Source organism: Rana temporaria, chromosome 1, assembly GCF_905171775.1.
Source record: "Rana temporaria chromosome 1, aRanTem1.1, whole genome shotgun sequence".
Taxonomy (NCBI): domain Eukaryota; kingdom Metazoa; phylum Chordata; class Amphibia; order Anura; family Ranidae; genus Rana; species Rana temporaria.
The window spans coordinates 492164734-492182841 of NC_053489.1; positions in this window are offsets into that span (position 1 = coordinate 492164734).

Sequence of the window (18108 nt, forward strand, 5' to 3'; positions counted from 1 at the left end):
AATTGTCAGTCATAGTAACGCAGTGCCGTTTCGCAAAAAAGGGCCTGGCCGGGGGGATGGGGTTAAACCTTCTGGAGCTGAAGTGGATATATACCACCAAAAGAAAGTGTGTGCGTGAAAAAAAAGGATATACATTTGTTGGGGTACAGTGTTGCATGACTGCTTCAATTGTGATTTAACCACTTCCAGACCAGCTCACGCGATACACGGTGGCAGAGTGGTTTGTTCCTGCGAATCGCTGTATTTTTAGTGGTACTGCTACATTGCGGTGGACAGATGGGACATTTTTGAAACTTTTTTGGGACCATTGACATTTATACAGAGATCACTGCTAGAAAAATGCACTGATTACTGTGTAAATGCCACTGGCAGGGAAGTGATTAACACCAGGGGGCGATCAAGGGGTTCAATTTGTGTTCCCTAGGTGTGTTCTAACTGTGAGGTGATAGAACTGACTGGAGGAGGAGACATATCGTTGTTTCTACTTAGTAGGAACAAATGATATGTCTCTTCTCTCCTGACAGAGCAGGGATTTGTGGGTTTACACACACAAGTTCCTGTTCCTTCTCTCAAGCATGCGATTGTGCGTGGCCAGCGACGATCGCGCCCGCCAGCCATGTACATCGGGTTCCTCGCTGTGCAGTGGGTGTCTGCTATCGCCCTTAGCGGTAAACCCGAGCGTGACTCGGGGTGGGTTTTCAATGTTAGGATCGGTATCCCCGAGTCACGCTCGGGGTGGACGTGCAGAGTATGCAGCGGCGCGGCTTACCTTCTCGCTGGATCCACAGGCAAGTTACTTACCTTGTCCCTGGATCCAGCGATGCCACCCCGCTGTGTGAGCGAGCGGGACCTCCTCGCTCGATTCACAGTGTCCCCGTGTGCCGCCGATCTCCGTTCCCTGCGACGTTACGACGCACAGGGGTGGAGAACGGCGCCAAATTCACAAAAGTAAACAAACTCTATACATACAGTATACTGTAATCTTATAGATTACAGCACTGTATGTAAAAAATACACACCCCTTGTCCCTAGTGGTCTGCCCAGTGTCCTACATGCACTTTTATATAATAAAAACGTTTCTTTCTGCCTGCAAACTGTAGATTGTCCAAAAGTGTCTTTTTATGTCAAAAATGGTTTTAGATCAGCTAGAAAACAGCGATAATAAACTATAATCACTTGCAGAATTGTGCGATAGCGATTTGTGGGGAAATACGTCATAAAAAAAAATAAAAAAATAATGACAGCAACAATTCTGCAACTGAGAAAATTTCAGTGATTTTGAGTTGATTACATTATTGAATAATTTTTATTATAATTATATTATTTGTTATAATTATTTATAATTATTTATTATATTATCATTTATAATTTTGTTTTTTTTAAAAATGTCATACCCGGGATGCCTACAAGACTCTTGTTTGGTCAGATTTAAGTGAGTTATTCCTAAGAATTGCAGGCCTACAGTATAAAACGCCAAATTTCCTTGCAAAATAATTGTACCGCTTTTGGTACGTAATTCCAGACAGAATCATACCGCCAGGGAGGTTAAAGATACAGATGTACCCATACGGCGATTTGCGGGAACTAACCACTTTGCCGCCGTGTATCACGTGAGCTGGTCGAGAAGTGGTTAACTCACAATTGCCTCAGTCATGCAACACTGTACCCCAAAAGAAAAAATCCTTTTTTATTCACACACACTTTTTTTTTTTTTGGTGATAATTAACCACTTCAGCTCTGGAAGGTTTACCCCCCCCCCCCTCCCACCTGACCAAGCCCTTTTTTTTGCGATACGGCACTGCGTTACCCTGACTGACAATTGTGTGACCATGCAATGGAGACGCTGTACCCCAAATAAAATAGATTTTATTTTATTTTAGTTTTTTTGCGCTATAAACAAAAGAAAACCAACAATTAAAAAAAATAATAAAAATCGAATTTCTTCTCATTAATTTAGGCAGCGCACATTCGGGACACTTACTGACACTTTTTGAGGACCAGTGACACCAATACAGTGATCAGTGCTAAAAAATATGCACTGTCACTGTACTAATGACACTGGCAGGGAAGGGGTTAACATCAGGGGAGATAAAAGGGTTAAATGTGTGCCTGACATGTGCTTCACTACTGTGGGAGAGGTGTTTTTACTAGGAGAAGGCATGGATTGGTGCCTCTGCTTAGCAGAAACACAGTATCTATGTCTTCTGTAGTGACGGAACGGAAATCTGCCTTGTTTACATGCTGCTTGTTTATTGAAGCATCAGCAGGTGGTGGCAAACATAGAGTCCGCCGTACCCGCCAATCAGCTCCCGGTGTGTCTAATCATGGAGGGAGCGGGCCTCAGGCAATGTGCCCCAAACCCAGCGGGTGCTGGCGACTGTGGGCACTATGATACAAATTTTCTGGAAATGTTCAAAAATAAGGAATTTTTGGCAAATGGTCTCAGAAACAATAGAAGAAATGATAGATGTGTCACTTGGAGATAATCCAGCAGCCTTCCTGCTCTTTGATATTCCTCTGTCGGCGGAAAAATATAAAAATTCATTACTGAGACATCTGCTGTCAACGGCAAAAGCATGCATTCCAGCTCTCTGGAAAAGTAATGTCTCTCCAAGCAAAGCACAATGGATGACAAAAATACCAGAAGTCCAATTAATGGAAAACCTTACTATGAGTATGAAAGAGCAGGAAGACAAGTATCGGCAGACCTGGGCTCCCTACGTTGTATATAGGGAGCGGGTGGGGTGAGGAGAGAAGAGAGAGCGGAGGGAGGAACCAACAGGAAGGGAAGATTTAACCTCCTGAGACCCGCGCTATAGTCAAATGACGGCTACAGCGCGGATCTCAATATCCAACTGGACGTCAATTGACGTCCGCCCCTTTGGGCGTTCCCCACGCGCGCTCCAGAGCGCGCAGCGGGGAACTTCTGTGTTGGCCGTGTCCCTTGGACACAGCCAATTACAGATCGCCGCGAACGGCCAATCAGAGTGGCCGTTTGCGATGCGATCTGTGTGGCCAATGAGAGATGATCTCATATGTAAACATATGAGATCATCTCTCATTGCCTACTCACACAGAGACAGCGTCCTGTTTCTGGAGAGGAGACCGATCTGTGTCTCTTGTACATAGAGACACAGATCGGTCACCACCCCCCCCCCCCCCACCTACAGTTAGAACACTATATAGGGAACATATTTAACCCCTTTCTCACCCCCTAGTGTTAACCCCTTCAATGCCAGTCACATTTGTACAGTAATTAGTGAATATTTATAGCACTGATCGCAGTATAAATGTGAATGGCGCCAAAACTGTGTCAAAAGTGTCCGATGTGTCCACCACAACGTCGCAGTCCCAATAAAAATCGCAGATCGCCGCCATTTCTATTAAAAAAAAAATTATAAAAAAATTATAATTCTGTCCCCTATTTTGTAGGCGCTATAACTTTTGCGCTTATTGCGTTTTTTTTTTTTTTTACCAAAAATATGTAGAAGAATACGTATCGGCCTAAACCGAGAAAAAAAATGTGTTTCTTTTTTAAATTGGGCTATTTATTATAGCAACAAGTAAAAAATATTGTATTTTTTTTTCAAAATTGTCGCACTTTTTGGTTTATAGCGCAAAAAATAAAAACCGCACAGGCGATCAAATACCACCAAAAGAAAGCTCTACTTGTGGGGAAAAAAGGACGTCAATTTTGTTTGGGAGCCACGTCGCACGACCGCGCAATTGTCAGTTAAAACGACGCAGTGCCGGAAGCTGAAATTTCACCTGGGCAGGAGGGGGGTATATGTGCCCAGTAAGCAAGTGGTTAAGGAGAGAAAGAGAGGGGGGGAGAGGAGGGGGAAAGATTGTGTTTTTTTTTGTGTTCTTGTTTAACTGTTCTAAGATTAAACCGATATTCTCGGTTTATTTCTTTCTTGGGGGGAGGGAAGTACGTAGTGGAAGGGTTAGAAGGATAGCCAAATTACAAGGATATAATTAAGGAAAAAAATGAAAAAAAAACAAAGATTTCGAAACAATGAAAGCAATATTTTTTACTTTCTGCTATATAACATATACAATAATAAAAAAATCGAAATTCTTCATAAATTTAGGCCAATATGTATTCTGCTACATATATTTGGTAAAAAAAAAAAAAAAAGCAACAAATGTATATGGATTGGTTTGTGTGAATGTTACATTGACTAAAAACTACTATAGATAGTGGAATTTTTATTTATATATGTTTTTTTTATACTAGTAATGGCGGTGATCATCGATTTATAGTGGGACTGTGATAATATGGCAGGCAGTCTGACACTTTTGATACTTTGTGTGATCTAGTGACACTAATACAGTGATCAGTACTAAAAATATACACTACCACTGTACTAATGACACTGGCTGTGATGGGGTTAACATCTTGGGTGATTAACCGCTTGCCGACCAGCTGCCGTTATGTGTTGGTCGCTTTAAACAGGATAGAGGGCACATCCCTGTTCTGTTTAGTGAGGAAAGACAGATTGTGAGTTCCTAATAGCTAGGAATCACGATTTATAGATTCCTCTAGGTCTGTCCCCTCCCCCTACAGTTAGAAACACATTAGGGAACACAGTTAACCCCTTGATCGCCCCCTAGTGTTAACCCCTTCCCTGCCAGTGACATTTTTACAGTAATCAGTGCATTTTTATAGCACTGATCGCTGTAAAAAAATGCCAATGCTCCCAAAAATGTGTCAAAAGTGTCCGATGTGTCCGCCGTCTCCATAAAAAATGCAGATCGCCACCATTACTAGTAAAAAAAAATTATAATAATAAAAATGCTATAAATCTATCCCCTATTTTGTAGACGCTATAACTTTTGCACAAACCAATCAATATACGCTTATTGCGATTAATTATTACCAGAAATAGGTAGAAGAATACACATCGGCCTAAACAGAGAAAAAATTTGCTGTTTTAAAAAAAATTGTGGATATTTATTTTAGCAAAAAGTACAAAATAGTGTGTTTTTTTCAAAATTTACGGTCTTTTTTTGTTTATAGCGCAAAAAATAAAAATCGCAGAGATGATCAAATACCACCAAAAGAAAGCTCTATTTGTGGGGAAAAAATTTTGTTTGGGTACAGCGTCACAGTGCCGAATCACAAAAAATGGCCCAATCTTTGGGCAGCCAATTCTTACTGGGCTGAAGTGGTTAAAGGGTTAAATGTGCACCTTGGTGCATTCACTGTGTGATGCTTTTACTAAGGGATGTGCTGATTTTTATTCCCTGCTTTGCAATGAAACAAAAGCCAGCAGATCTCCACTGACAGGAAAGAGCTCTGTATTGTTTACATTCACAGAGCTCTGTCCTGTTATGCCAATTAGCAGGTGCTTACAGTCAATCATTGGCCGGGACCCGCTGATCGACTTGTGCTGTAATGCGACTCTAACCAGAAGCGCTAGATCCCGTGCTGGGAGAACCGCTCTGTGCCATACTCTGACATGAGGTGGTCGGCAAGTGGTTAAAGTGACTCTGAATTCCGGTTTAAAGGATAAATTCAGCAAAAAAAATATATAAATATATATATTATAATAATAAAAAATTCACAAGGAACCTGCAGAGCGTTGCACACATGATCAGTGGATCACAGGTGCAATCTCAGGCCTCGTACACATGACCGAGAAACTCGACAGGTGAAACACATTGAGTTCCTCGTCGAGTTCCTCGTCGAGTTCCTTGTTAGGCTTGTCGAGGAACTCGACAAGCTTGCTTTGCGTACACACAGTCAAGCCAAAATCTCCTCGTTCTCAAACGCGGTAACTACAACACATACAACTGCAGGGGAAGTTCGATTCCACTGGCTAAACTCTTGGGGCTGCTTTTGCTAATTTCATGTGTTTGCGTGTTAAATAAAAGTTTGGTAAGAGACGATTTGCACTTTTCAGTCTGTTACAGCTTTAAAAATGTGTTATCTCCATTACAAATGCTGCTTTTACTCCTGTCTCATACTTTAATCTGAGCAATCGCCATTTCGTCATTGGTTAGACTTCATCTGAGGGCGTCAGATGAAGTCTAACCAATGACGAAACGCGTCAGGATGTGACTCTTATCCTCTGACCAGAGACGCTGTACAGCCCCCAGGAGCAGGAACAGGAGATTTGACAGACACCTGCATCTTCACAGGCTCACAGGGAGAGGCATACAGGCACAGTACGGATAACGTTTTTATGCTTGAATATTTTAACATTGTGGTACGCACAATTTATAAAGGGGATGTTGGGGGCTTAATAAATGTTTTGAAACTTTATCACACTATGAGTCTTTTTCCATTATATGTGTTTGCCGTTTTGAACTTAACATACCTGCTGGTGGAGAGTGCATCTTCCGGGATATACACAGATATACAATCCTGGCCCTTTTATTTCAGTCTTGTGGTGAGTGCATCCCCAACAGGGGAGTTAATATCCCCCCACGTGGTGAACGCCCCCCCTCCCCCTTGGTGAAAGGAGCACTTGTTTAAGGACTTGTCTGTGTGTGGCCCATCCGCACTATTATCGAATGCCTATATTTCTCTTTTTGGCTCGTCGAGGTTCTCGACAGTTTCCTCGACGAAAATGTACACACAACCGGTTTCCTCCGCAAAAAAATATCTCCCAGCAAGGTTCTTGCTGGTTTTTGCCGAGAAACTCAGTCGTGTGTATGAGGCCATAGGCTTATGCAGACTCTCAGCATAGCTGTCTACTCGTACCTTGTATGGGCAGGCAGTTACCAGAGGGCAGGAAGATCAATGGACTAACAGAGCACTCACCAGCGCCCTCTCAGTTCATTAAGAACTGCAAGCCATTAGCTGCAATGGCTCACAGTACTTGTAGGCATTCATTCACTGTTTCCTGTGAATGAATGACATGGCCTTGTGTGTGGAGCCCCGCAAGGCTACGCTGTTTTCAAATTGTAACAGCCGGTGCGGGGAGAGGATCCATTGTCACAGGGAGGGGGATTGAGGACCACGGTGATTGTGTCAGGGACCATGGACTATCGGATTTGTAGTGTGCACAGAGCAGTGCACATGACCACAACTAACATGCACTGCTCTTTACAAACAAACAGTAGTGAGGAGGAATAGAAGAGGTTCAGGAACTCACGGAGGATGTCACAAGGAGGCTGAAAAGTAAGAGATGATTGAATGAAAAATAGATGACAGGCCCATTAAAGTGATATTGAGGTTTTTATAACAGAAAATACAGTCTCTTCTGCCATAAGTGCTTCCTTCTGCCTCTTAACTATCATGTACAGTGAGCCGCGCATGAGTAGGTCAGTGAACATGTACAGCATCCAATCTGTACGTAAGCACAGGAGTGACGTTATTGCAGCACAGCTATCCAAGTGGCTGTACAGGTGGAACCCAGAAGGATGACTGGGCAAAGATGGAAGCATCGGGGACCCACAGGATCAGTGACAGCACAGAGCTTGATGGCACATTATGATGGGTAAACCTGTCATAATGTGCTAGTATGTGGTGCATACTAGCACATTATAGCACAAACCACCTGGCAGACAATGTAAGTAAAAAAAAAAAGGATTAAATACTGTTTTAAGTAGTGAATGTGTATTTATTATTTCAATCATTTAATGTCACTTTAACACTATTATGCCTGCCCTTTAACCCCCTCAGCGGTATTCCCGAGTCTGGATTGAGGTGGAATTCCAGAACCAAATACAGTAATCCCGAGCCAGACTCGGGATCGCCTTGCAGTGTCCACAGGCAGGGAATTACTTACCTTGTCCCTGGATCCTGCGATGCCTCCCTGCTGTGTGATCAAGCTGTCTCCTCGCTCAATTCACACAGTGACTGTGTGCCACCGAGCTTCGTACCCTGCGACGTTATGACGCACGGGTGTGGAGATCGGCGCCAAATTAAAAAAAGTAAATACACACAATACATACTGTATACTGTAATCTTATAGATTACAGTACTGTATGAAAAAATTACACACCCCTTTGTCCCTAGTGGTCTGCCCAGTGCCCTACATGTACTTTTATATAATAAAAACTATTCTTTCTGCCTGGAAACTGTAGATTGTCAATGGCAACCAAAACGTGTCCCTTAATGTCAAAAATGGTTTTAGAGCAGCTAGAAAACAGCGATAATAAATTATAATCACTTGCAGAATTGTGTGATAGCGATTTGTTGGGAAATTCTTCATCAAACAATAAAAGTAATGACAGCGACAATTCTGCAACTGAACAAATTTCAGTGTTTTTGATTTGATTACATTATTGAATAATTTTTATTATAATTATATTAGTATTTGTAATAATTATTTATAGTTATTTATTATATTATAATTTATGATTTTGTTTTTCAAACTTTATCATACCCGGGATGTCTACTAGACTCTTATTTGGACATATTTAAGTGAGTTATTTCTGCGAATTACAGGCCTACAATGTAAAACGCCAAATTTCCATGCAAAATAATTGTACCGCTTTCAGCACCTAAAATCTGAAATAATCATACCACCAGGGAGGTTAAAGAGCATTTACTGAAACTATTATTGCTCTACTATTACTTATCTTTGACTTTACTGATTTACTGAATGACTCATTGACTTAACAGTTCATACAATTATCCTCATTTTTCTTTCTAATACTGAGTTATTTGTGTAGGAGAATACAGGGCTGACTTACAAAAAGGAAATGTACAACGGCAGTAAGAAATCACTTTGAAGATAATTGACAAGCTACTCCTACGGCTCACTTGAGCAAGCAGACATTTGCACACCCGGCAAGTGAAAAACCTCTTAACCTTTTACTAAACTGCACTTTCTTTGAGGCTATGCTTATAAATGGTACTTTAGCACTCATAGTATTTACTACAGCAGCATTGTTTAACCGCTTCAGCCCATGAGTATTTGGCTGCACTGCGTCGCTTTAACTGACAATTGCACGGTCGTGTGATGTTGTACCCAAACAAATATTTTTGGTAAAAAAAAAAAAATCGCAATAATATTGATTGGTTTGCGCAAAAGTTATAGCGTCTACAAATTATTTATTTATGTGGCGTTTTTTTTTACTAGTAATGGCGGTGATCTGCGATTTTTTGCGGTATTGAGACGTTGCGGCGGACAGGTCAGACACTTTTGACACATTTTTGGGACAATTGACATTTACAGAGCGATCAGTGCTATAAAAATGCACAGATTACTATGTAAATGTCACTGGCAGGGAAGTAGGGGGCGATCAGGGGGTTAACTGTGTTCCCTATTTTGTGTTCTAACTGTGGGGGAGATGGGAACTGACTATAGGAGATGACAGATCGTGGTTTCTATTTTGTAGAAAGACATGATCTGTCTTGTCTCCTCAGACAGCATGGGGATTTGTGTGTTTACACACAGGGGCACAGCCGTATATATGCAGGGGGCGAAGCCGTATATATATACGGGATTTTCACCCAGGAGAGCCATTCTGCCGCAGTATATCTGTGTGAACCGGTCGGAAACCGGTTAAAGTGAATATGGCATGCTCTCATATAGCTTCCTACAGCACGTGTCCACAAGATCTATTCTACCCCCTACTGACTGCCCTACTTGAGCCTATATCTGTGTTAGAGAAACATTGGAGTTGATATACTAAAAAAGTGGAGAATTTTCACTTTGGGGTGTGAATTTTCACCCCATAAGCTAAACAGTTCATTTTAATTAGCCAATCATGTGCACACAAAAATTCAGCTTCGATTTCTGTTACATATAATTGGGTATTTCAAGTGAACACATCTTCACCGTATTTACTAAGTTAAGTGAACATTTACTTAGCAAAATTAATATTCAGTGTAATAAAACAAAACTCTACTCTTTCTTGGGGACCTTACATGTTTTTTTGTGTGTGTGTTTTTTTTATTATTCTGCATGAGGTACCCCCTTTAAAATCCACATTCAAAGTATCTGGTATGGATTTTTTCTATTTTTTTTTAAAAGATGCTGGCAATGAAATGTCATTTGCTGCCAATTTTAATTACTTTTAACTTTATAAATAAACACCTTACAGCACAAAAATGCCAAGTTATTCTACATGAATTCAGTTTATATAATGAATTACAATACAAGTAAAATGCCAATATGTCTACATCTCAGGATATATATCGGTAAGCAATACAGAACATTGAGTGTGCTTCATTGCTAAAAATGCTGAAGGATTTCTGTGCACTTAGGTGTGCTGTTAACCCATTCAAAATGAATGGACTGCCTAATACATCATGCCTCAACATATGAAAACACATATATTAACATATGTGTGTTAATACAAGCACCAGTCTAAAGGGGCCCCAAGAGAATAGGGAAAGATTAGACTATCTATTGAGTTTTATTGCTGTCTCCATTCTTATTTATGAGATTCCCCTCATTTCCCACCCCAGTAAGAATGAAGTGACTGTGATGGGCTTACTATGGGGGAGCTCTGCTGGACATCTGACGTGGATTGAAAGCCAACAACATATATTACATTTTGATTGTACAACTACAACCTATTAAAGCTGACCATAGATTACTGCAAGAGGGCGATAACAAGCCCCCCAAGGCTTTCACTGACCTTTCACTGCAGCGAACCTTGATTATAGGTTGCAACAGATCTCAGGGTTGTATGAGAATGGGCAGATGTTTCACCACTTGTCATTCTCAAAGAGATATCTGTTGCCTGTAGTCATCTTACATTGGATCTAAAGTGTTTTGCTAATTTCTCATATAAGCTTTACAATGTCAGTGCAGTTTTAAAAGATATTATTAATCTTTTTAAATACACAATACCCAGTGATAGTGTCATGGGGTCCTTGTTTGGGGTCTTCAAGTTATAGGGCGACAACTGTTTCCCAACTACAAGCAGCCATACTGATACATGTTGTGCAGGCATTAGTCATCACCATAATTTAGGCTCGGCACACTATGAACTGCATGTGAATTGCACGGGAGCCGCACCTCATTCCTGCTCAATTATTGTGATTCAATGCAGTAAAATTTGAGCCCATTCATTTTGAATAGGCTCAAATCGTACCACATCACACCAAAGACATGCATACAGCAATTTTGAAACTGCACTGAAAACAAATTGCATGGTCGTTTTGTGCCGTGCGATCAGGTGCTGGCAAATGCACTTTGTTTGCATTTGCCAACACCTGGAAGAAGTAAGTTTTTTACGAAACGGACGTAGGGCAGAGCGGCGCACTGACGTCACCTCGAGCTGCAAACGATCCCCCAGCAGGACGGGTGTCTGGATTTTGTAAGTGTAACACTTATTCTTATAATAAACTTTTTATACGTTTAATGCGCTATGTGGAGCCACTGTTGTCTCTTGCATGTCGGGTATTTATGCTGTTGATCCACAACTAATATTGGATGAGATCCATAGCTGTTAAGGCTGAATTTGTCTGAGCTGCGTGGCTGAAGTGAACATCTTGACTACAGGCTTTAATGATCCCCTGTCATATGGGATCCTGGTAAGCTGGTAAGGAGCCATTCTATCTGATTGGTGGAGGATCATCACTTTTATCCTTAGATTCCTGGATTTCGTCACAGAGCACTGGTGTTCAGCAACATTGATGATGTATGTAATACATTTATGGACTATAGTTTGTCACATGAATTTTAGTTCACAATTTTTTATGGTCACTTTATAACTTATATTTATTATATTGGACATATTAGGTGTCACATCATTATATGTCACGAGTCAGATACATTTATTAACATTTATTATTTGATTTTTTTGGTAATTTTAATTTTGGTGCATCAAGTTTTTCACTAGGATTACCATAAAGTTAGGGGGTAGCGCAATTTATATATTTTCTATTTCTATGTTTACATGCTAATCGCAGCTTCCATATTGAACACACTGTAACTTGGTTACAGGTGTTTATCTTTTGTACCATTTTCTTTCAATATTTTAAGCGCAGTTTTTCCACCTTTTTTGCAACCTGCATTTGGGGTGTTGTTATCATTGCTCTTTACCGGTTGTGGATTGCAAAGCTATCATGATTGTCCGCAAGATCTATTTTACCCCTACTGATGGCCTTACTTGAGCCTATATCTGTGTTAGAGAAACAATGAAGTGTATATACTAAAGAAGTGGAGAATTTTCACTTTGCAATGTGAATTTTTACCTACCATAGAGAATAAGCTAAAGGGTTCATTTTAATTATCCAATCATGTGCACACAAAAATTCAGCTTTTTAAATTTCTGTTACAGATGATTGGGTATTCAAAGTGAACACACCTTATTTACTTAAGTTAAGTGAACATTTACTTAGCAAAATTAATGTTCAGTGTAATAAAAAAAAAACCCTACTCTTTCTGGGGGACCTTACATGTTTTTGTGTGTGTGTGTTTTTCTGCATGAGGTATCCCCTTTAAAAGTCACACTCAAAGTATCTGGTATGGATTTTTTCATAGTTTTTTTAAAAGATGGCAATGAAATGTCATTTGCTGCCAATTTTAATTACTTTTTACTTTATAAATTAACACCTTAAAGCACAAAAAGGCCAAGTTATTCTACATGAATTTTGTGTATACATATACATATATTGTGATATATATATCGGTAAGCAATACAGAACATTGGGCCAGATTCGCGTACAATAGCGCCAGTGTAAAGTAACCCGTTTACAATACACTGCCGCAAGTTTCCAGTTTTAGTGCCCGATCCACAAAGCACTTACCTGGAAACTTGCGGCGGTGTATCGTAAAGACGTCCGGCGCAAGGCGGGCCAATTCAAATGGGCGTGTGCCATTTAAATTAGGCGCACTCCCGCGCCGGACCTACTGCGCATGCTCCGTTTCGCAATTCCCGTTGTGCTTTGCGCGCAGTGACGTCATTTTTTCGAACGGCGACGCGCGTAGCGTAATTCCGTATTCCCGGACGGCTTACGCAAACAACGTTCATTTTTAAATTTCGACGCGGGAACGACGGCCATACTTTATACAGCAATACGATTGCTGTGTAAAGTTAGGGCACCTAAAACGACGACTAACTTTGCGATGGGAAACTAGACTAGCGGCGACATAGCGAACGTGAAAATCCTTTGTGGATCGCCGTAACTCCTAATTTGCATACCCGACGCTGGTTTACGACGCAAACTCCCCCCAGCGGCGGCCGCGGTACTGCATCCTAAGATCCGACAGTGTAAAACAATTACACCTGTCGGATCTTATGGATATCTATGTGTAACTGATTCTATGAATCAGTCGCATAGATAGAAACAGAGATACGACGGTGTATCAGGAGATACGCCGTCGTATCTCTTTTGTGAATCTGGCCCATTAAGTGTGCTTCATTGCTGAAAATGCTGAAAGATTTCTGTGAACTTAGGTGTGCTGTTAACCCATTCAAAATGAATGGACTGCCTAATGCATCATGCCTCAACATATAAAAACACATATATTAACATATGTGTGTTAATACAAGCACCAGTCTAAAGGGGCCCCAAGAGAACAGGGAAATATTAGACTATCTATTGAGTTTTATTGCTGTCTCCATTCTTATTTATGAGATTCCCCTCATTTCCCACCCCAGTAAGAATGAAGTGACTGTAATGGGCTTACTATGGGGGAGCTCTGCTGGACATCTGACGTGGATTGAAAGCCAACAACATATATTACATTTTGATTGTACAACCTATTAAAGCTGACCATAGATTACTGCAAGAGGGTGATAAAAAAAACCCTCAAGGCCATCAGAAACGCTGTTGTTATCACACAAGAGATTATCTAACCTATAGGAGAAATTTCTTGCAAGCAGGTTCTGATCCTTTGACCTTCTACGAAAGAGAAAATAAAAAATAAAAAATCATTTTTTTGCACTGCAGCGAACCTTGATTATAGGTTGCAACAGATCTCAAGATTGTATGAGAATGGGCAGATGTTTCACCACTTGTCATTCTGTAATGCCCTGTACACACGATCGGAATTTCCGGTGAGATAAAATCCAATGGAATTTCCCGTCGGAATTCCATTCAAGCTGTCTCGCATACACACTGTCAGACCAAATTCCGACAGTCCAAAACGCGGTGAGGTAAAACACTATGACGAGCCGAGAAAAATGAAGTTCAATGCTTCCGAGCATGCGTCGACTTGATTCTGAGCATGCATGGTTTTTTCTTCCTCTGAGTTCTACACAGACGATCGGAATTTTCCAACGGAAAAAAATAAAACATGTTCTATTTCTAAACTCAAAAAAGTCAAATGGAGCCCACACACGGTCGGAATATCTGATGAAAAAATTCCGTCTGACTTTTTTCATCGGAGATTCTGACCCTGTGTACACGGCATTAGAGATATCTGTTGTCTGTAGTCATTTTAGCCTTGGAACACACTGATGCGAATTGGATGCGTATTTCTCCGCATTCCAATTCGCATTACAGGAGAGTGTGACCGGTTCGCAATGGAGCCAGTTCACATATCTCCGGGGTGGCTGCAAAGCGGATTGCACAGGGGTCCTGTGCGTCTTTGTTTCCGTTTCTTGTTTGAATTAACACCGGACCTTTTTGGAAAAAAAATCACTTTTTTGGATTAAAAAATAAGACAACAGTAAAGTTAGCCCAATTTTTTTATATATTGTGAAAGATAATGTTATGCCGAGTAAAATGATACCCAACATGTCACGCTTCAAAATTGCGCCCGCTCGTGGAATGGCGTCAAACTTTTACCCTTAAAAATCTCCATAGGCGACGTTAAAAAAATTCTATAGGTTGCATCTTTTGAGCTACAGAGGAGGTAGAATTATTGCTCTCGCTCTAACGATCGTGGTGATACCTCACTTGTGTGGTTTGAACACCGTTTTCATATGCGGGCTAGGGTGACCACATTTCCAAACTACCATTCAGGGACATCCTCCCTTCCCAAAAATCAGCTTGTGCTGTAACGAATCACAGCACAGTGATTGGACACAAGAGGCGGGATTTATGAGTTCTCCAATCACAAGCAGGGGGTGGGGATTGTGCTCCTCCAGGCATTCCCGACCAGGACAAATACTGTCAGTGAATAAAGTGGTGATGTGGTGGTCTTTTTTGGGGGCATCAGATTCAGTTTCATTCCGGGACACTGTATTGTCCTGGAATGAAGGTGCCCGGGACAGACCTGCAAAATGCGGGACTGTCCCGGGCAATCCGGGACACATGGTCACCCTAATGCGGGCACTTTTCACGTATTCGTTCGCTTCTGCGCGCAAGCTCGTCGGGACGGGGCGCTTTAAAAAAAAATTAGTTTTCTTATTTATTTTTATTTATTTTATACATTTTTACACTAAAAAAAATGGATCACTTTTATTCCTATTACAAGGAATGTAAACATCGCTTGTAATAGAAAAAAGCATGACAGGTCCTCCTAAATATGAGATCTGGGGTCAAAAAAAACTCAGATCTCATATTAAGACAAAAATGCAAAAAAAAAAAATGTGTCATTTGAAAAAATGACAACCAGAAAATATTGCTTTAAGAAGCATGGGCGGAAGTGACGTTTTGACGTCACTTCCGCCCTGCTATGCTATGGGGACCCAGCCGAGCAAGGGAGAGGACCCGATCGCCTCCGCCGCTGTCGACGGCTCCGGTAAGGGGGGTAAGAGGGAGCCCCTCTCCCGCCGCCGATAACGGTGATCTTGCGGCGGAGACCACCGCTATCATTGACAGGACCGCTCACTGAAGAGATGGATATCTCGGTTGTGGCAGCAGCTGCTGCCGTCACCGAGATATCCATCCTTAAAAAAATGACGTATATATACAGTGAGCGGTCCTTAAGTGGTTAAATATAAAGCTTTCATTAACAATTGTTAGTGATTTTTTCATGGGGGTCCTTGTTCAGGTTCTTCAAGTTATAGGGCAACAACTGTTTCCCAACTATGCTACTGCATTGTTATTGTGTCATATGCCTCGGAATGGGACTCCAAGCAGCCATACTGATACATGTTGTGCAGGCATTGTTCCCCACCAAACATTTAGGCTCAGTTCACACTATGAACTCTATGAATCACAGAGAAAATGCACCGCAATATTGGAACTGCACTGCAAACATATTGCATGGTCATTTTGTACCGTGTGCTCTGGTGCTGGCAAATGCACTGCATTTGTGACCTACGTTTGGGGTGTTGTTAACATTGCACTGTCACACGCTGTGGATCGCAAAGCTAGTGCAATTTGAAGGTGATACGGGAAACACACACAGGTCATGGCATTTCCTGCACAGCATTAGTGTGCACCTAGCCTTAGGCTACTTTCACACTGAATTTTCATGTGTTTTAGCGCTAAAAATAGCACCTGTGAAGCGCCTGAAAACTGCCTCTAATACCTTCCCAGTGTGAAAGTCCGAGTGCTTTCACACTGGGAAATTGCACAGGCGAGACAGGAAAAAAAGTCCTGCAAGCAGTATTTTTGGGGCGGTTTGGGACACTGTATGCTCCTACACTGGAAGCTTCCAAAGCGTCTGAAAAGCGATTCGGAAGTGCTGCAACATGGGCACTTTTAACCCCTTCTTAACCCCTTCTTGGAGGTTAAAAATGCCCTGCTCGCAGGCGAAAAGCGCCACTTAAACAGCGGTAAAGTGTCGCTAAAACTAGCAGCGTTTTAATGCTAATGGACCTGCCACCCCAGTGTGAAAGCAGCCGTATAGAAAGTTGGTCCAAAGCAATGATATAAAGAAAAGAAGAGGTACAGCGCAAATTCTAGTGTATAGAAATTCTGATGTGATACCAGAAAATTCCTGACGTGACACAAATAAGTGAAGGTGACACAAAATCGTAAGGTCAATTGCTATGCATCACTGAAACTAAACAATTGACTATAAATAAAAATGCACGTGAAAATGACTATAAATAAAAATGCACGTGAAAAGCAAAAATAACTTGTAAATGAAAACAATATATGAATGTGTATAAAATCTGTGAATGAATGAGATTGTGCAAGCAAAAAAGACTACAGGTGAGGTATTAGTCCATATGCTCCCAGATATCTTTAAGAAAACTTCATTAAGAAGAATGAACTTCACAGCGAATGTCTTCAGAAAAAAGGATAGTACAGGGCTGACACAACCTTCCACCAAGGCACACCTGAGTGACAAAACAATGCCCTTACCAGATGTGGAGACCACAACGGTGGTCAGACTGGACCCGGGTATATTTAGAGTCACCCAAATGACTGTATGTAGCACACTGGATCTGCTTCAAGCTATTTCCCATCAGTCAGAACGGATGAATGGAGATAGGTGGAGAATCATAAGCCCAATAAGGTGCACAAAGTGCGGTTTCAAAAGCTGGATCTCGGCGTCCTCTATGGCTTCCCCTTCCTGGGTCAGTTCAGGTTAGCGTGTTTTTCACGCTAACCTGAACTGACCCACTGTGTCACGTCAGGAATTTTCTGGTATAACATCAGAATTTCTATACACTAGAATTTGCGCTGTACCTCTTCTTTTCTTTATTTTGTTTAAATATTTGTATCTATATTTTTGGTACTAGCAGCATTTTTCAATTTTTTGTTTAGCGCAGTGTTTTTTCCGTTTTTTTCCAAAGCAATGATATGCAGCTGAGACTTGTTCGATTGCATGTAGAGAGGAATAGCTAGATTCAGTAAGAGTTAGGTCGGCGTATCAGTAGATATGCCGACCTTACTCGGAATTTGCGCCGACCTAAGTTTAAGGCCGGAATCACACTAGTGCGGTGCGAATTTCAGCTCTCTTATCTCTGTAGAGCGATAAGAGAAGTGTTCAGCAGATTAGCAACGTTTTAGATGTGAATTTGGAGACCTGGGAGAAGTTACGGGTGAGAGGAGAGTGGGGGAGAAGTGTATTGAGCTGAATGAGAGAAATTCCTGAAGAGAACTGAACACATCTGCGAATCAGCTGCGTACCCATAGAAGATAATGGGCTTGAATTCGCACCTGAGCCGCACCGCAATGCGTAAAAGACGCACCCGGTTTGGCGGAAATGCGCAGTGCGAATGCATCGCACATATGTGAACCAGCCTCATTGAAAACAATGTATTTTAAAATGTTCTGCGAATTGGATGCGTTTTAAGCCGCACTCAATTCGCATAGGTGTGAACCTAGCCTCAGTGTATTCTCAAACAGAGATACACTTAAACCTATCAAAGATACGACGGCTTGCGCCGTCCTATCTA